This window comes from Hyperolius riggenbachi, chromosome 3 (genome assembly GCF_040937935.1).
Source record: "Hyperolius riggenbachi isolate aHypRig1 chromosome 3, aHypRig1.pri, whole genome shotgun sequence".
NCBI lineage: Eukaryota > Metazoa > Chordata > Amphibia > Anura > Hyperoliidae > Hyperolius > Hyperolius riggenbachi.
The window spans coordinates 268,001,723-268,022,345 of record NC_090648.1 but is presented as its reverse complement, the minus strand read 5'-3'; the positions used below and the strand labels follow the sequence as shown (position 1 = coordinate 268,022,345).

At 46.8% G+C, this 20,623-nt stretch overlaps 1 protein-coding gene across 1 annotated transcript in view; it reads right to left on the bottom strand.

Moving 5' to 3' along the window:
* The window catches only part of TRMU (tRNA mitochondrial 2-thiouridylase), a 58,943-nt gene that overhangs the window by 38,094 nt on the left and 226 nt on the right, over positions 1-20,623 (bottom strand). The window lies entirely within an intron of this gene.

Sequence of the window (20,623 nt, the reverse complement as noted above, 5' to 3'; positions counted from 1 at the left end):
CCGGGGGCAGTCGCGCCGGCGGAGCAGGTAATGTATGCGGGGGGGGGGGGGTGTTCAGGTTTCAGGCTGAAATCGGTTCACAATCTGTTTGCAGTAAAGGTAGCCATACGATCCCTCTCTGATCAGATTCGATCAGAGAGGGATCTATCTGTTGGTCGAATCTGATGGCAAATCGACCAGTGTATGGCTACCTTAAGCCCCCTTTAAATGCAGGTATAGAGTTTGCCATAACGACTTCCTGTGGCAATGCATTCCACATCTTAATCACTCTTACTGTAAAGAACTCTTTCCTAAATAAATGGCTAAAATGTTTTTCCTCCATGCGCAGATCATGTCCTCTAGACCTTTGAGAAGGCCTAGGGACAAAAAGCTCATCCGCCAAGCTATTATATTGCTCTCTGATGTATTTATACATGTTAATTAGATCCCCTCTAAGGCGTCTTTTCTCTAGACTAAATAAACCCAGTTTATCTAACCTTTCTTGGTAAGTGAGACCCTCCATCCCACGTATCAATTTTGTTGCTCGTCTCTGCACCTGCTCTAAAACTGCAATATCTTTTTTGTAATGTGGTGCCCAGAACTGAATTTCATATTCTAGATGTGAACTTACTAGAGAGTTAAACGGGCAATATTATGCTAGCATCTCGAGTTTTTATTTCCTTTTTAATGCATCCCAAAATTGTTAGCTTTAGCTTGGCATTGAGTACGATTATTTAACTTGTTGTCGATGAGTACTCCTAAGTCCTTCTCCGAGCTTGAAGTCCCCAACTGTATCCCATTTATTTTGTATGGTCTTAGACCATTGGTACAACCAAAATGCATGACTTTACATTTTACAACATTGAATTTCATCTGCCATGTATGTACCCATCTAGCCATCCTATCCAGATCCTGTTGCAATATGACACTATCTTCCTGAGAGTTGAAGATTCTGCACAATTTTGTATCATCTGCAAAAATAGCAACATTGCTCACTACTGCATCTACTAGGTCATTAACAAATAATCTCCATATTAGCGTTCACTACCTCATAAAATCTGAGCATGTTAATCAAACAGGACCTGTCTTTAGTAAACCCATGTTGATGCTGTGAAATAAGATTATTTTCTACTATGAAGTCATGTATAGTATCTCTTAGTAACTGTAACGATTGGTGTCAGCACGCAGAGAGAATCTGATTCTTGGCGATCTGCAGTACCACCAAGAATGCAGATATACGCCTGATTATCGATGATCTGCAGAATCAGCGATAATACAGATGTATTGCTAACCTCTGGACACCAGAATAGTGAGAGTGTTTGCTGTAACAGTAATAACTCTGAGTGGAGACCATCAGAGGAGCTGGCGGCCTAAGACTCCTGAGGAATTCACCCCTGACTGTGGGTGATATTCCTGTAGCCTGTGGACCCCTGGGCGAGGGACCGAGGCTGGGTTGCAGGAAGCCCTGCAGCTAATATGAAAGGTATTGCCCTGGACAGGGCTAATGTAATACAGTAATAGTACAATCCTAGTCTGGGTGTGAGGTCCGTAGTCACAACACCCTGGAACTAGTCTGGAGCATAATATAAATGATAATACAATTCCCTAGTCTTGGGTGTGAGGTCCGTGATCGTCAACACCCTGGAACTAGTCTGGAATATAACAAAGACAATACAGTTCCTTAGTCTTGGGTGTGAGGGCCTTGATCTCAACACCCTGGAACTATGCTAGAGAATACACAGAAGATACACAGTATTCCTAGTCTGGGGTGTGAGGGCCTTGATCTCAACACCCTGGAACTGGTCTAACAAATAAACAGTACAAGGTAATCTGGCTCAGTGTGAATTCCCAAGTCCTCCTGGTTCAAACACACTGTAAGGATCTGAATATGGTCTGAATGCTTCCACAAAGTGTTTGCAATGGCAGACAACCAGCAACTGACAAGCAAGCAGAATATATAGTAGCTGAACACTGCTGCCCCGCCCGAGCCACTCAGCCAATCATGAGTCCAGCAGGAATCAGCTGATCGTCCTGATTAGCTGACACTTCCCCTGCTGGTATAAAGGTCCTGACTTCAGGCCCGCACGCGCGCGTAGCTCTTCATCCATCTATGTGGACTAACAGACCCAGCCACTCCAAAGGCACGCTGCTGCGTACAAACTGCCACCTTGGACGCGGAAACAGCTGCTTTGCTATTAGAACATGCGGCGGCGTTTCCGCGTTCTGCCACACTACCAGACGCGTGCAAACCGCTGCGTCGGACGCGGAATCAGCCGCCTTGCTTTCAGCAGATGCGGCGGCTTTTCCGCGTTTTCTCACAGTACCCCCCCCCCCCCCCTGAGGAGTGGACTCCGGACATCTCCTTCCTGACTTTCCAGGATGTGAGTTAGAGAATTCCCTTTTTATCTCATACTCAGGCCAGTCATCAATCAACACAGGGTGGGAGGGAGTGGAAACCACCTGCACTGCTGGCTTGAGCAGGGGCACCTGAAATGATTTTTTGTCAGCTTGTCTTTTCGGTGACAGAAAGATTTTGGGCCCACAACCCCTGTCTAAAGCGTCTGCTTTGGCGCTTTTGCTATCTGATTCATGCATGAGAAGTAACCGTGAGGAACAGGATCCGTTAGAAATATCTGTACACTGTCCTGTCTTTCCTGTGACCTGTATCTTGGTTTTATCCGCCTCACCCCTCTTTAAACAGTGCTCCTGACAATGGGCTGACCAGTTCAGTAGCTGCCCTGAAGCCCAGTCAATCAGCGGTGAGTGAAGCCGTAACCAGGGCATACCGTGAACAACAGCAGAGCCCTTCATCGGCAGGACCAGGAACTGTAAACTCTCTTCATGCACTGCCCCTAAACAACATGACAGTAGGGGGGGTCTGGGCAAGAAACTGGGCACTGCGCAATGGAGAGTCATCCACCGCGGTGACCGAAATCTGCCGGTAGGGTGCGGATAAAGGTATCCCCAAGCTTTTAGCAAAATTGTAATCTATGAGGTTCGCTGCTGAACCCGAGTCCACCATGGCTTCTGCGGACTTGATCCGACCTTCCCACGTAACCAAACAAGGAAGGATCAGCTGACCATTGTTCAGAGATTAACCCTGCTCACCTATGGTATTGACTCCCCCCAGGTGGTGGCATTTGTCTGGTCTAGAGGACCCATATAAAGCGTTCTTCTTTGGGCTCCTGTGACTCCTCTTTCCCAGACTCAGCCTTGTGTACCCAATTTGCATAGGTTCGCCTGGGGGTAAGGGAGACCGAGAAGAGTCGCGTAAGATAGACCTTCTGGCCTCTCTACCACGAACCTGTCTCTGGTGGCGCAAACGGCGATCTATCTGTATCGCCAAAGAAATTGCCTCATCCAATGATTTGGGCTCAGGATGGCCTATCATTACCTCATGAATAGTATCTGACAATCCGGCCAAAAAACAGTCCAGGAGGGCAAATGCGTCCCATCTAGCAGAGACTGCCCACCTCCTGAACTCCGCAGCATAATTTTCTACCGGACCTTTACCTTGACGCAGAAGCTTGAGCTTCCGTTCAGAAGTCGAGGCAATGTCTGGGTCATCGTAAATCATAGCCATAGCCTCAAAAAATTCATCCACTGAGGTCAGGGCCTGATGCCCAATAGGCAGACCATATGCCCAGGTCTGGGAATCCCCTAACAACAGAGTCTTAATGAAAGTAATTCTCTGTGCCACGGTTCCAGACGAGTTAGGCCTTAACTCAAAGTATGATAACACTATTTCTAAAGTTCCGAAAGTCAGATCTGTCGCCAGAAAACCTTTCAGGTACAGGCATACGTATGTCTGTGTTAAGAGGAGATCGCACTGATTGAAGTTCCTGAATAGCCCCAAATATCTGACATATCTGGGTCTGTTGGTTCAAAACTGCCGCGGAAAGTTGGTTTACCGCGGTGGTCAGGACTTCAACATGGCTATACAATGCGTCCATTTGGGTATGGTCTGCCATTCTGTAACGATTGGTGTCAGCACGCAGAGAGAATCTGATTCTTGGCGATCTGCAGTACCACCAAGAATGCAGATATACGCCTGATTATCGATGATCTGCAGAATCAGCGATAATACAGATGTATTGCTAACCTCTGGACACCAGAATAGTGAGAGTGTTTGCTGTAACAGTAATAACTCTGAGTGGAGACCATCAGAGGAGCTGGCGGCCTAAGACTCCTGAGGAATTCACCCCTGACTGTGGGTGATATTCCTGTAGCCTGTGGACCCCTGGGCGAGGGACCGAGGCTGGGTTGCAGGAAGCCCTGCAGCTAATATGAAAGGTATTGCCCTGGACAGGGCTAATGTAATACAGTAATAGTACAATCCTAGTCTGTGTGTGAGGTCCGTAGTCACAACACCCTGGAACTAGTCTGGAGCATAATATAAATGATAATACAATTCCCTAGTCTTGGGTGTGAGGTCCGTGATCGTCAACACTCTGGAACTAGTCTGGAATTTAACATAAAGACAATACAGTTCCCTAGTCTTGGGTGTGAGGGCCTTCATCTCAACACCCTGGAACTATGCTAGAAAATACACAGAAGATACACAGTATTCCTAGTCTGGGGTGTGAGGGCCTTGATCTCAACACCCTGGAACTGGTCTAACAAACAAACAGTACAAGGTAATCTGGCTCAGTGTGAATTCCCAAGTCCTCCTGATTCAAACACACTGCAAGGATCTGAATATGGTCTGAATGCTTCCACAAAGTGCAGTGTTCTCCCCAGAATTTTTTTCCAGCCGGGTGGCATGGAATAGTAGCCGGGTGGCATGAAAAAGTAGCCGGGTGGGTCGAGATGAAAATGCAGGGCAACTCTGCTTACAGCATAGGAGGAGGTGAGAAGGTGAGCTGATGACAGCCGGGTGGTCACCAAATCTAGCTGGGTGGAGCACCCGGCTAAAAGAGCCTGGGGAGAACACTGAAGTGTTTGCAATGGCAGACAACCAGCAACTGACAAGCAAGCAGAATATATAGTAGCTGAACACTGCTGCCCCGCCCGAGCCACTCAGCCAATCATGAGTCCAGCAGGAATCAGCTGATCGTCCTGATCAGCTGACACTTCCCCTGCTGGTATAAAGGGTCTGACTTCTGGCCCGCGCACGCGCGTAGCTCTTCATCCATCTATGTGGACTAACAGACCCAGCCACTCCAAAGGCACGCTGCTGCGTACAAACTGCCACCTTGGACGCGGAAACAGCCGCTTTGCTATTAGAACATGCGGCGGCTTTTCCGCGTTCTGCCACACTACCAGACGCGTGCCTACCCGTGCAAACCGCCGCGTTGGACGCGGAATCAGCCGCCTTGCTTTCAGCAGACGCGGCGGCTTTTCCGCGTTTTCTCACAGTAACCCCTCAAATAGTTTGCATACAACTGATGTTAAGCTTACAGGTCTATAATTTCCTGGATCTGATTTTTTGCCCTTCTTAAAGGGAAGGTTCATGCAAAATAAAAAAATGAGTTTCACTTACCTGGGGCTTCTACCAGCCCCATGCAGCCTTCCTGTGCCCTCGTAGTCACTCACTTCTGCTCCAGTCCCCCGCTGGCAGCTTGCCGACCTCGGAGGTCGGCGGGACGCATTGCGTACATATTTACGCATTCCCGCTAGTGCAGGAACATTAACACATAAATTTTTACGCGTTACTGGTTCAATGCGTACATTTTTACGCATTGAACCAGTAATGCGTAAAAATGTATGTGTTAATGTTCCTGCACTAGCGGGAATGCGTAAAAATGTACGCAATGTGTCCCGCCGACCTCCGGGGTCGGCAAGCTGCCAGCGGGGGACTGGAGCAGCAGTGAGTGACTACGAGGGCACAGGATGGCTGCATGGGGCTGGTAGAAGCCCCAGGTAAGTGAAACTAATTTTTTTTATTTTGCTTGGACATTCCCTTTAAATAATGGGAAAACGTGGTCTGTACACCAATCCACGGGAACTCTGCCAGTTGAAAGAGAGTCACAAAAGATAAAGGGGTTTATCTATAACTGAACTTAATTCCCTTAGGACCTGAGGATGCATGCCATCCGGGCCAGGTGCCTTGTCTATTTTTAATTTATTTAGTCTTACATAGTTACATAGTTATTTTGGTTGAAAAAAGACATACGTCCATCGAGTTCAACCAGTATAAAGTACAACACCAGCCTGCTCCCTCACATATCCCTGTTGATCCAGAGGAAGGCGAAAAAACCCTTACAAGGCATGGTCCAATTAGCCCCTAAAGGGAAAAATTCCTTCCCGACTCCAGATGGCAATCAGATAAAATCCCTGGATCAACATCATTAGGCATTACCTAGTAATTGTAGCCATGGATGTCTTTCAACGCAAGGAAAGCATCTAAGCCCCCTTTAAATCCACTTCTTCCTGCGTTAAGTATTTAATATTACAGTTAGAAGATTGAGACTTCTGCCTCGGTAATTTGCAACAGTGCGGTTTCCTTTGTGAAGACAGAAGCAAAGAAAGCATTTAATAACTCTGCCTTACCTTGGTCATCCACCATTGAGTTCCCACCCTCATTCTTTAGGAGTCCTATACAGTCAACCTTTTTTTTTTTTTTTTAGAGTTGATGTACTTGTAAAACTTTTTTGGGTTAGATTTGATATCCCTAGCGATTTGATTTTCAGCTTCGATCTTTGCCAGCCTAATTTCTTTTTTACAATTTTTATTGCACTCCTTATAATTGCTTAGAGCAGCCTCAGTCTCCTCCTGTTTTAGGACCTTATAGGCATTTTATCTCTAACCTTCCTATTCATCCATAGAGGCCTTTTTTTATTCCTAGATATTTTGTTTCCATATGGGATATACATACTACAATATTGATTGAGAATAAGTTTAAACGCTTGCCATTTCCCTTCAGTGTCCTCCCCTTGTAGTACATTATCCCAGTTCACCAAACTTAGTGCCTGCCTAAGTTGATTGAACTTTGCTTTTCTAAAATTCATAGTTTTAGTGGTCCCGCTGCCCCCTGGCCTATCAGTCACCAGATCAAACGTTATGTTGTGATCACTATTTCCCAAATGTTCTTGAACCTGCACATTTGATACATTATCTGGTCTATTAGAGATGATCAGATCCAGTAACGCATTCCCCCTAGTTGGTTCCGTTACCGGAATATAGAAAAAGCCTTTATTGTAATCATATAAAGATTAAAAGCATACAAAAACAATTATTGCACTGTAATATAAAGCCCAATGATGGGCATATTGTAACAGGTCTCCAAATATATGTGTATACAAATAACAATATAATCCCCCTATATGCTGGAAACGTCAAGTATGAGTGGACAGGGAAAAACAACAAATGAGATACAACCTCAATACGTGTGCATAGCACCCTGCATGTAACCATGCACCGGTGTGGAAGAGTGATACAGTGCCAGTTAATGCTGAAAAACAATAGTGAAGAGTCCCTTGGACAGAAGTGATGAAAGGAGGAGCCGTTTGTAGGCAAGGAGGCAAGTGGAATGAAGACAGAGTAGGCCGTGTGAAAATCCCCGCAGGAAAAGAAACTGACAGGTGCCGCAGTAGTGAGAGGACGCTTACCAGAAGAGGACCGGGGGCCAAGTGCAGGAGTGCAAAGCCGTCGCGATTCGCCGCTATAGCGGCTTCTTCCGGGCATGTGATAACCCGGCAGTAAGACCCTTAAGTAGCACGCTGTGCGTCATGGGAGTGGAGTGGGGCGGAGCAAAAGAGTTAGTAAATGTGCGTGGCCACGCACGGGGAACTGGTCTCCACGTACTAAACGACGTGGTCGGCCATCCCCAACTCTAAGCACACCCACAATATCCGTTGCCATGGAGGGGAATTACAACCAGGGGATTAAAACATATACATATGAAAAAAACATATACATTGCGTTGCAAATGCAGTAAATTGCAAACTCTGGTAGCAAAAGTACATAAACAATTCAAAATGATTTGTGTAAGGAGATTTATAAATAATATTCGTTGTTATACAAATTATCAGAAGTGGGGGAGGCTGAGCGCCAATGACACCCAGTGGCCAAAGAGAGAAATGGCAACAGATGAAAACCTAAGAAAAAAATCCTGCAGTGAATGTCCATACATGATCAAATATACATAAAAAACACAATTGCTAACTTCCAGTCAGAGCAATATCCTGCCTCTATCTGGCCAGCAGACGCTTGTCAGCCAATCAGGTGCACTGTCATACACCCCTTGCCTGCCGCACCATACCTAGCAGGAATTACATAGATTAGCATTCAGGTGGGAGGCCTCGGCCGGACGCAATCGTGAATTGCGTCGTTTAACAGGGACGCCCCGTGTAGGCACATCTCCCACACGGTCCCCTCCCCAACCACTCACCTTTCAACCGCATCGTAGAAGCTGCAAAAAATAAAATTTAAAATCACAAACACTGGTCCACATGAGAGCCCAGGGGCCCCAGGTCTCTCTCACTCACTGGGGCCCCCAAACCACCATGCGACACCTGGGGCCCCTGGGCTGTCATGTGGACCAGTGTTTGTGATTTTAAATTTTATTTTTTGCAGCTTCTACGATGCGGTTGAAAGGTGAGTGGTTGGGGAGGGGACCGTGTGGGAGATGTGCCTACACGGGGCGTCCCTGTTAAACGACGCAATTCACGATTGCGTCCGGCCGAGGCCTCCCACCTGAATGCTAATCTATGTAATTCCTGCTAGGTATGGTGCGGCAGGCAAGGGGTGTATGACAGTGCACCTGATTGGCTGACAAGCGTCTGCTGGCCAGATAGAGGCAGGATATTGCTCTGACTGGAAGTTAGCAATTGTGTTTGTTGCAGTTGGCATTCAGTTTAGAGGTGGTGGGGTGAGTTCCCTGGAGGTGAGAGGTCCAGGGCTTGCCCGCACTTCCCTCTAGGTGTCGCATGGTGGTTTGGGGGCCCCAGTGAGTGAGAGAGACCTGGGGCCCCTGGGCTGTCATGTGGACCAGTGTTTGTGATTTCAAATATACATAAAACACAAGTTTCAAGGACAGCGCTTGTCCAATGAAGACGCAGTGTCTGGTACAGGTCCGGACTCTATTGAAGTCTATGTTGAAGACAACAAAATACAAAGGGAGGGACCACCTACAATGTAAGTATAAACAAGACACTAATTAGAGGGACAATTAACCAACACTAAAGGCCTGTCAACCTATCCACAAGGAGAGAAAAAGAGTAGGTTAATCAAACCGGAGGTTCACTCACCAAAAGCCACCGGGAATATATTAATCAAATGCAGATCACAACATGCAGGTGGCCAACAATACGAAATATGGTGCAGCAATCAAAGGAATACAGACTGCATATTGAGGGGGGAGAGTGAAAATACAACAAGGTGATAAAACAGATCAAACCATGAAGGTCATACTCACCACTGACCCTCGGGTTTTACACAGCAAACTACGTGTAACTATCGGTGAAACACAGAGAGGGTCTGATTATTGGTGATCTGCAGTATCACCAAGAATACAGACATATACCTGACTATTGACGATCTGCAGTATCACCAATAATCAGATATATTACTAACCTCTGGACACCTGAGAGATATGAGTGTTTGGTGCAACAGTAATACTTTGAGAACAATATAAGGAGAACAGGTACAAAGGCAGTAAGGAATACTGCTAGAGTATGAGTACCTTTCAGCAGCCTGAGAACCTCCCGCAGGGAGGAGTCAGACTGGGAGAGGAAGGACCAGAGCGTGAGTGACACCAACAGGAGGATGTCATTGACTGGTCTGTGAACTCTCTCTTAACTGAGGAGATAGCTCTCAAGGTCGGACAAGCCAGGTCGGCAACACACAGACATACAAAGTCAGAGAGAATCTGATTATTGGCGATCTGCAGTATCACCAAGAATACAGATATATACCCGATTATGGATCTATACCCGATTATGGAGGTCTCAGTGGCTGCCAGAACCATCTTTTGAGGAACAATGGTTTCTGGGTCTGAGGGCTGTGCTGTCTTGAGCTCAAAACATCTGGATAAGGCATCAGCCTTGATGTTCTTACTACCAGGGGTATACGTGATTACAAATCTGAATCTTGAGAAAAATAATGACCACCGGGCCTGTCGGGGGCTAAGTCTCTTAGCGCCTTCAATGTACTCCAAATTCTTGTGGTCAGTGTAAACCGTAATGGTATGTTCTGCCCCTTCTAGCCAATGTCGCCATTCCTCAAAGGCCAATTTAATGGCTAGAAGTTCCCTATTGCCTATATCATAGTTTTTCTCTGCGGGTGAAAACCTACGGGAGAAATAGGCACAAGGATGCTGTTTTCCCTGCAAACCGGAACGCTGAGACAGCACAGCCCCTACCCCTACCTCTGAGGCATCTACCTCCATGATAAAAGGAAAGGAGATGTCAACATGTCTCAGTATAGGTGCAGAACAGAACAGTTTCTTCAGGGTGGAGAAAGCAGCATGTGCCTCAGGGGACCAGTGGTGAGTATCTGCCCCTTTTTGGTGAGACTGATGAGGTGAAATCACCGTAGTGTACCCCTTTATGAACCTCCTATAGTAGTTGGTGAACCCCAGGAATCTCTGGAGAGCTTTCAGCCCTACAGGTTGGGGCCACTCCAAGACAGCTGAAACTTTTCCAGGGTCCATAGAGAGGCCAGAGGTTGAAATTATGTACCCCAGAAAGGCGACAGAGGTCACTTCGAAAATGCACTTCTCCAATTTAGCATACAGCATATTTTGTCTTAACTTTCGTAACACAAACTTAACATGCTTTCTGTGTTCTGAGAGGTTGGACGAGAAAATTAGTATGTCATCTAAATACACCAAGACGAATTTGCCCAATACCTCTCTGAACCTCATTAATCAACTCTTGGAATACGGCCCATCGGGCGTGTTAAAAGCAGTCTTCCATTCATCACCGTCCCTGATACGCACAAGGTTGTATGCACCCCTTAAATCCAGCTTCGAGAAAATCTTAGCACTGGTGACCTGGGTAAACAAATCGTCTATCAAGGGCAGAGGATAACGATTCTTTACTGTAATTTTATTTAAGCCCCGATAATTAATGCATGGACGGAGGCCTCCATCCTTTTTCACAAAAAAGAACCCGGCCCCTGCTGGGGACCGAGAAGGACGAATAAAACCCTTAGCTAAATTTTCTCGGATGTATTCTTGCATGGCTAATTTCTCTGGCCCAGATAGATTATAATGATGACCTCTAGGGGGCATACAACCAGACCTAAGATCAATAGCGCAATCAAAAGGATGGTGTGGAGGAAGTTTATCGGCTGACTTAGGACAAAACACGTCCGCAAATTCTGAATACTGATCTGGCAATCCCTCCATGTGAATCTTGGTTTCACCCAAGGTTACCTTCTCTAGACAATGATGATAACAATGGGTAGACCAGCTCGTTAGCTGACCTGTAGCCCAATTGATCTGAGGCGAGTGAAGTTGTAACTATGGCATACCAAGAATGATCGTGGAGGTTGTCATTCGCAACACTAGAAAACTGTAAATGCTCTTTTTGTAACACCCCTACCGTAACCCTTAACTCAGGGGTCTGAGACAGAGGGTGGTTACTCTGCAGGGGGGAGTCATCCACTGCAGTGACCAGAATCTGTTGCTTCAATCGGGAAATTGGAATTCCCAATTTCTTAGCAAATTCATAATCCATAAAGTTGGCTGCTGAGCCAGAGTCAATGAAGGCTTCAGTGGTCTCTGTCTTATCCTTCCAAGATATAGTACAAGGGAGGAGCAAACGTTTATCATCTAGAGGTAATGACTGCGTGCCTAGGGTATTACCTCCGACTACACCTAGGCGGCAGCATTTCCCGACTTCTTGGGACAATTCTGCACTTTATGACCCCCCTCTGCACAGTATAGACAGAGCTGCTCTGTTTCTCTGCGCCTTCGTTCCACCCGGGACAATCTCGATCGACCAATCTGCATTGGTTCTGGTGGAGGCGAAGCGGGTGGAGATGAAACAGATGGAGGCGCAGCGCAGGACACATCTCACATTGTTCCTACCCCGAGTCTGTCTTTGGTAACGTAAGAGACGGTCAATCCTGTCGGCCGATGAAATGGCCTCATCGATAGACTTCGGCTCAGGATGACCCAGCATAAGATCAGAAACTGCGTCTGTCAAGCCTGACAAAAAGCAGTCTAGAAAAGCGAATGAGTCCCATCTAGCTGACACTGCCCATTTCCTGAACTCTGCAGCATAGTTCTCTACCGGACCCTTGCCCTGCCGCAGTGTCTTGAGCTTCCGCTCAGCGGTAGAGGCAATGTCCGGATCATCATAAATTATAGCCATAGCTTTAAAGAATTCTTCCACCGAAGTTAGGGCCGGATGCCCTGTCTGAAGATTATATGCCCAAGTCTGGGAATCCCCTGACAACAAGGTCTTGATAAAGGTTACTCTCTGTGCCATGGTTGCTGACTAATCAGGCCTTAACTCAAAGTATGACAACACTATTTCTAAAATTAAAGAAGTCAGATCTGTGACCAGAAAACCTTTCAGGTACAGGCATGCGTATGTCTGTGCTAGGAGATCGCACTGTATTTACAGACGTCTGATAGACTTGTACAGTCCCAGACAAAGCGTTGATTTGGGTCTGGTGACTGTCCAGCACTCGGGTGTAATTCTCCACTGTAGTGGTGAGTGCATCAAGACGGCTGCTAAGTGCGTCCATTTGGGTTTGGTCTGCCGTTCTGTACCTAACGGTGTCAGCACGCAGAGAGAATCTGATTATTGGTGATCTGCAGTATCACCAAGAATACAGATCTATACCAGATTATAGATGATCTGCAGAATCACCAATAATACAGATATAGTGCTAACCTCTGGACACCTCTAGATATATATATGGTGAGTGTTTGGTGTAACAGTATGACTTTGAGCAACCCACCTGATGAACAGGTGACCCTAAGCAGTACAGAAGACACTGCTATGGAGAGTACAGAAACCTTCCAGCAGCCTGAGACTCTCCAAGGGGTGGAGTCAGGCTGAAGGTAGGAAGGACCAGAGAATGAGTGACACCTGAAGGTGGATGTCACTGACTGATCTTGGAGACTCTCTCTTAAGTGGAGAGAGATAGCTCTCAAGGTCGAGCAAGCCAGGTCGGCAACACACAGACAAAGTATAAAGACAGAAGGCTGATTCGGTATCCAAGTCAGGCAGGGTTTGGCAACGTGATATCAGATATGCGTGGTACCGAATCAGAAAGCAGAGGGATAGTCAGGAAAGCAACAGGTCATAACAAATATCAAACAATGCCTAGTCTTGGGTGTGAGGTCCGTGGTCTCTACACCCTGGAACTAGTCTGATGTATAACAGAATGATAACACAAGTTCCCTAGTCTTGGGTGTGAGGTCCGTGGTCTCTACACCCTGGAACTAGTCTAAAGTATAACAGAATAATAACACAAGTAATCTGGCTCAGTGTGAATTCCCAGGTCCTCCTGGTTCAAACACACTGTTGGATCTGACTAAGGTCTGAGTGCTTCCACGTAGTGATCGCAACGGCAGACAATTTGAGAGTGGCCAGCAGTAACCATATATAGGAGCAGTCTTCTCTGGCGCCACCCTAAAGTGATCAACCAATGGTTACCAGCTCTGAGGTCAGCTGACCGGCCAGGTCAGCTGATCCCCCCTTAACCATCATAAAAGTTCTGTCTTTCAGCGCACGCGCACGTATTCCTAAACCTGTGTGAACTAACAGGCTAAGCCACACCAGCTGCACGCTGGACGCGGACCCAGCCGCCTTGCTGTCAGTACATGCGGCGGCTTTTCCGCGTTCTGCCATGTCACTAGATGCACGCGGAGCCGCCTTGCTGTCAGTACATGCGGCGGCTTTTCCGCGTTCTGCCATGTCACTAGATGCACGCTTCCGCGTGCAGACCGCTGCGTTGGACGCGGAATCAGCCGCCTTGCTGTCAGTACACGCGGCGGCTTTTCAGCGTTCTCTCACAGGTACCAACCAAACTAATTGTTAGTGAAAAGACTCACCGTACATACAAATTGAAGGACTACATCAACTGTCAATCAGAAGGGGTGGTCTATCTCTTGTGGTGTCCGTGTAACAAACGCTATGTGGGACAAACTAAGAATATGCTTAAAAGTAGAATTCAGAAACCTGTATCCACCATTCGCTTGGCAGAACGAGACTACAATGATGGTAAGCAATTGACTCCTGTTGCAGAGCATGCCCTACGATGTCATGGGGGCAGTACTTTGGGTTGGAAAGTTTGCCTTTCTTCTAGGGGCGGTGATATCACCCAGATGCTTTTGAGACAAGAAACTCGTTGGATTTACGACTTGGGGACATTGGCACCGGTAGGTTTGAATGAGGAGTTCTCTTTCTTAGGTTTTTACATTAACCTCTTTTCTACTCACACATGCCCATATTTAGGGTTGGCACAGAGTAGGTGCTTTCCCTCTTATTTTATTGCAGGCATCATCTAAGTGAGTAAGATGGTGCCTTTACCCTCTTCAAACTCTGCCCCCTTCAAACATTTCCCCTTCTTCATCTTTCCCCCTTTTTTATTCATCCCCCCTTTCTATGCCTCCTCGCTATCTGTGTGGCATGTTCACATCATAGTTTGCTGTGTAAAACCCAAGGGTCAGTGGTGAGTATGACCTTCGTGGTTTGATCTGTTTTATCACCTTCTTGTATTTTCACTCTCCCCCTCAATAAGCAAACTGTATTCCTTTCATTGCTGCACCATATTTCGTATTGTTGGCCACCTGCATGTTGTGATCTGCATTTGATTAATATATTCCTGGTGGCTTTTGGTGAGTGAACCCCCGGTTTGATTAACCTACTCTTTTTTTTCTCTCTTCTTGTGGATAGGTTGACAGGCCTTTAGTGTTGGTTAATTGTCCCTCTAATTAGTGTCTTGTTTATACTTACATTGTAGGTGGTCCCTTTGTATTTTGTTGTCTTCAACACAGACTTCAATAGAGTCCGGACCTGTACCAGACACTGCGTCTTCATTGGACAAGTGCTGCCCTTGAAACTTGTGTTTTATGTATATTTGTTCATGCATGGACATTCACTGCAGGATTTTTTCTTAGGTTTTTATCTATTGCCATTTCTCTCTTTGGCCACTGGGTGTCATTGGCGCTCAGCCTCCCCCACTTCTGATAATTTGTATAACAACGAATATTATTTATAAATCTCCTTACACAAATCATTTTGAATTGTTTATGTACTTTTGCTACCAGAGTTTGCCATTTACTGCATTTGCAACGCAATGTATATGTATTTTTCATATAAGTGGTTTTAATCCCCTGGTTGTAATTCCCCTCCATGGCAACGGATATTGTGGGTGTGCTTAGAGTTGGGGATGGCCAACCACGTCATCTAGTACGTGGAGACCAGTTCCCCGTGCGTGGCCACGCACATTTACTAACTGTTTTGCTCCGCCCCACTACGCTCCCATGACGCACAGCGCGCTACTGAAAGAGACTCTGTAACAAATTTTTCAGCCTTAGTTCTTCTATCTTATAAAGTTCCTATGCCTGTTCTAATGTGCTCTGGCTTACTGCAGCCTTTCCTAATTGCACTGTCTCTGTAATAAATCTTATCTCCTTTCCTCTGTCGTGTCTGTCGGGCTAAGGCTTGAATGTGTGGAATGTGCAGGGCTGCTTGTGATTGGATAGAAGCGATACACACCCGCTGCAGGTCCCCTGTACACACTGTTTATGTGAGCCTATCACAAGCTGGTTAGTTTGTTTGTAAACACTGCCTAAAACTGTTAATTACAAGCCAGGATTGCAGCAGAGAGTGGCAGAAACAGCACAGAGGGGCACAGGAGAAAATAAGGAATAGAATGGTATGCTTTTTAGTGTAAGAATATTAGAGTACAGATTCTCTTTAAAGAGTAGCTGTTAGGTATAAGGTCTCAGAGAAAATAAACACATATATCAGTAGCTAAAGATTGGCTGTACTTACATTACATATGCATTTCACTGTCCACGTTTGGATTTCACAGAATTTGTATATAGTATATGCAGAGATAGATGCTCCTGACAGCTCATGGCAGGCTCCATGTTTTTCTGTCAAATGTGTCGTCATGTCCTGCCTGCTTCCTGATCACAGATAAGCTCCTACTTGAACAACACAGTGTGCAGTGAATATTAATGAGCCATGTGGCTAGGAACAATAGCTGACTCCTGCAGAGTACTCTGCCCCGAGATTTATCAGTGCTACACGCTGGACTGATTACAAGCTTCTGTAACGTCTCATTAGCAGCCGAGGGGAGGGCCCCAGAATGCTTTGCAGTTTAGTATGCGGCTTGCGTCCTTATGGCTCTGTAACAGACTTGCTGATAAGCACACATCAAAGGTAACTGAGATTTTTATCTTCACTAATGGCTTTTGGGCTTCCTTCTAAACTGTTTAACACAGGAGAATAGAGGTTTAAATTAGCTTCTGCAGCCTGACAGTTACTCTTTAAGGGTCTTACTGCCGGGTTATCACATGCCCGGAAGAAGCCGCTAAAGCGGCGAATAGTGACGGCTTTGCACTCCTGCACTTGGCCCCCGGTCCTCCTCTGGTTAGCGTCCTCTCACTACTGCGGCACCTGTTAGTTTCTTTTCCTGCGGGGATCGTCACACAGCCTACTCTTACTTCATTCCACTTGCCTCCTTGCCTACGCACGGCTCCTCTTTTCATCACTTCTGGCCAAGGGACTCTTCACTATTGTTTTTCAGCATTAACTGGCACTGTATCACTCTTCCACACCGATGCATGGTTACATGCAGGGTGCTATGCACACGTATTGAGGTTGTATCTCAGGTGTTGTTTTTCCCTGTCCTCCCATACTTGACTTTTCCAGCATATAGGGGGATTGTATTGTTATTTGTCTACACATATATTTGGAGACCTGTTACAATATGCCCATCATTGGGCTTTATATTACAGTGCAATAATTGTTTTTATATGCTTTTACTCTTTATAGGATTACAATAAATAAAGGCTTTTTCTATATTGTTATTTTGGTTGTGGTGCGGTTTCCTTTAGGGCCATTCTTCTCTCTTGGTTTTGCTATTCTGCACATATTTAGGGTATTGATTACTAAAAAGCCTTAGCTACTTTTGATGGTGCTTGTCCTGTGCTTTTTGGTGTAAACAGACCAACAGACATGTCGACAGATCCTATGTTAAGGTGGCCATACATCAGGCGACTTGGCGGCCGATCGACCATCCAATTCAATTATTATAATCGAATTGGATAAAAGTCGGTGCCGCCAAGTGCATGCACAACTTATACTAGGTAGCACAAATCTGACAGGTTTCCTAATGGTAGTTTATCAGAATCTCCTTTATTGTTTAAAAAAAAGCACTCCCTGGAAAGCATCTATACAAAGATGGCAGATGGCCTGCCTATTCATTGGCACACTATTTTTCATTTGGACTAAGCAGCTGCTGTATAGCACATTTTTTTTGAAAATAAAGGAAATACTGAGAATCCCTAATGAGGACATTGACTAGTCCAAATCCTTAGTAGTCCTTTAAGTATAGACTCTGTTCAGACATTGTGGTGACAGAATGTGAATTCTCACAACTTTTCCAGATAGTGGCTGGAAGTTGGACATGGTACATATAGCATGCCATCTATGATATACCCATTGCAACAGTCACAAGTAGTGAAAACAAAACAACTGCGATGGTCAGAGAGGATCATACATAACTTGGTGCTAGGCTACTTTAGGGGTCCAGCAGGAAATCTCAAAGGAAAGTCCTTCAAGCGCAGCACCTTCTTACAGCACAAAGCCTTGTGATTGGTCAAATAGTGTAAGCTTAATTTACTACAACCTATTGGAAACCTATCAGTTCAAGAGGGTGCTGTCCGCTAACTGAATTTCCCTATAAGGTTTACTGCTGGGTAGCTAAAGTAGACTAGCGCCCAAAGTTTTGCAAATCAACCACACATTTTCCAATTGACACTTTGCTCTGAACATGAGCGGTAGCCGTGCTCACTTCCCAAGCAGGTAAATCACCCCTGCATACAACTGTCCACGGGAGAAGAGAAGCACACCACAGCCCAAAAATTGCATTTCAAAGTGTATTAGTTAGAGAATGACAGCACAATACATGTTTCAGGCTCTGCCCAAAACATGTAGTCATTGTCTGAGGGAACACTTGTGTCTGCACAATACATGCATTTGTCAGCAAATGAGCCCAGACATGTTTTTTTAAGTAGCTAGTGAATCCTGAGGAATCACATGAATTGTGCAAAAAAGTAGTGCAATTGCGTATTATTTTAAAAGCTATACAGAACTGCAGATGGCTCCTGAAAAAGCAGTAGCCTCATAGGAAAGCATTACTTCCATTTTCGCAAAATTTACATTTTGTGACCCAGCAGGAAGCATCATAGACCCACGCCTGCTCCCGGTATTTTAGTTGTGACCACTAATTTGTAACAAATAGGGGACCCAGCAGGAAACACTATCCACACCACCAGCTGAATAGGTTTAGTTCATGCCGAGGGCAGTGTTCATTTAAAGAGAACCAGAGGCGGATCTTGGGAGGGCAGATGGGACACAGGCATGTTCTCTGCCTAATGACATGCTTGTCAACCGCTGCACTCTGCCCCCACCCCCCCCCCCCCCCCACACACCGCTATAGCCCTTCGAATTTAGCAACAAGATTTGATGCTAATTCTGAGGAAACCACGGGGAGAGGAATTCCCTGTTCAAAACGCCGGCTAGGGGCGTTCCTGCAGGGTTTCGTAAGCTGCCATTGGGCAGCTCTCTCCCTGGCCACTCCTCCGCCTCCCTGCACGCTATGAGAGACACACAGTCTCTCAGTGCAGCATCATGACCCAGAGGTTACCAAAGTGAAAGTGGGCCATTGCAGCCCACGGGAGCGGTGGTTTTGGCGGCTACCTGATCTGCTCAGCCCCGCGGATCAGGTAGCCTACTTTTTTTTTTTAGCCCACCTCGGCTCTCTTTAACCTCCTTGGCGGTAATCCCGAGCTGAGCTCGTGCTATGCCGCCGCGGAGGATTGCTCAGGCCCTGGTGGGCTGATTTGCATAATTCTTTTTTTAGCTGCGTGTTTGTTCCGATCGCCGCCGATCCCCGCCGCAAAAGAGAGCCCCCGCAGACTCCTTGCGCAGCCTGGCCAATCACCACCAGGTTGCGCTATGGGGTGGATCGGGACTCCCCCTGACGTCACGACGTCATCACGAACATCGCCATGGCGACGTGGGAAGCCCCTACAGGATGAACGGGATTTCCTGTTGGGATTATGCGCCAGCGAAGATCGGAGGAGCTGGGCGGACGCCGCAGGGAGGGGGGAAGCATGTAGCTAGCGCTAGGCTAGCTACATGTTTAAAGAAAAAAATTAGGCAAAAAAAACCCTCCCGCGGCCGTGCGCCGCATAAAATCATAACGCCAGGGAGGTTAATGGATAGCATTTCCTACTGGGTCCACTTTTTCTTACAAATTATTTATTGCAACTAAATTGCTGCAAGCAGGAAGCAGCCATGGGTCACCTCAACCTGAATAGCTCCCTTTGAAAGGCAAGTTCTGACCTTTAGTGTTCTTCTTTCCGAGAGCAGGATCAGCCACCAGGCGACTGGGCAGGTGCCTGGCGCCTAGTGGGTGTGAGGGGGGCCTCCTGCCACGTTCTCTGATGTCTCTCTCTACTTCAGCTTACCAAAAGGACCACAAAGGGGGTGGCAACTCTACTTCCTAGCCTAGGGCCTCATTACACCTAATCCATCTCTGTTCTCTTTCCTATTGAGAATCATACATAGGATCTGCTGTGACCATCCATCCACAAGACTACCTTGCTATAGTGAACCTTCCTGGCCCGGTTCACATTAGCGGTGGCCGTCCGGAATCGCCGTGCCGGAGCCGGACCGCTTTCAGAACGGACGGAACGGACGCACGGCATGGCAATGAAAGCCTATGCGTCCGTTCACATGCGTCCGTTCTGCCGGACCGGAGCCGGACCGGATCCGGGCCGGACTCCGGCGTCCGTTCCAACATGCGCTATTTTTTGGTCCGGCTCCTCCGGCAGCCGTATCCGGAGCGGAGCCGGACTGCACCATCCGGGCAATACAAAGCAATGAGAGCCGGAGAGCGCACAACACACTGGCTACAAAAACCGGACGTTCTACCCCACTTCCTATGCATTTTGGATGGGGACCACATGGGCCCAGCGAAGAGTGGGGCAGCAGCGATTTCATGCTGGAGCTCTTTTTGCCAGCAACATGTCTGATATGTCTGAAGGAGGCGAACAACAGAGAGAATTCCCAGGTTTACGAGTAAAAAATGCCTGGATCCATGGTCCCAACTGCAGTCTCTGTATCCACGGATGGTCTCCACACGTCCACCTGTCTCCAACAATGACCCCAGACCCTTCTGCTGACCTCCCAGACCCCAGGTAATTAAAAGGATGTTATCGCCTTAAGAAACCGGATCCGGACCGCAACCGTGTTCACACCGCACGGAAACCGGATGCAAACGGACCGGATCCGGATAGGAACCGTACGGATCAGGTCCGGTCCGGATACGGTGCGGTCCGGACATCCGGTGCGGTTTTTACTAAACCGCAAGTGTGAACGGGGCCTTACAGTTCAGTCTTCAATCCCTGCGCTAGCAGTGCACGCCTATCAGCTAATGGCACTCTGCACTTTTATTGTGCTAACTGAATGTGGCGAATGCCCTTGAAAACGCCCAA